Genomic DNA, 365 nt, shown 5'->3' on the forward strand with positions numbered 1-365 from the left:
TAATATAATATAATATAATATAATATAATAATATAATATAATGGTTAAGCTGAATTTTTTGCAGCCAGTCTTCAATCATCATATTAGAATGAAATAATTTTAATTTGCTGACTTGGTACTCAAAAAATATTTCATTTATTATTCATGTTCAATGCTAACAAATATGATGGCCAATTGTATGAATAAATGCTGATGCATACTTCATACTTTTCAAATCTGGCATAAAAAAAGATCATAATGTATAAACTTGAAAAAATAAGATGATTCCATTATCTGCCTATTAAGACTGATGCAATAAATAAATAAAAATAAAATAAAATAATGTACAAAAAAAAAAAAAAATAGTAAAAAATAAACCAATACTG

This window comes from Sinocyclocheilus anshuiensis, unplaced genomic scaffold (genome assembly GCF_001515605.1).
Source record: "Sinocyclocheilus anshuiensis isolate Anshui unplaced genomic scaffold, SAMN03320099.WGS_v1.1 scaffold11831, whole genome shotgun sequence".
Lineage (NCBI taxonomy): Eukaryota > Metazoa > Chordata > Actinopteri > Cypriniformes > Cyprinidae > Sinocyclocheilus > Sinocyclocheilus anshuiensis.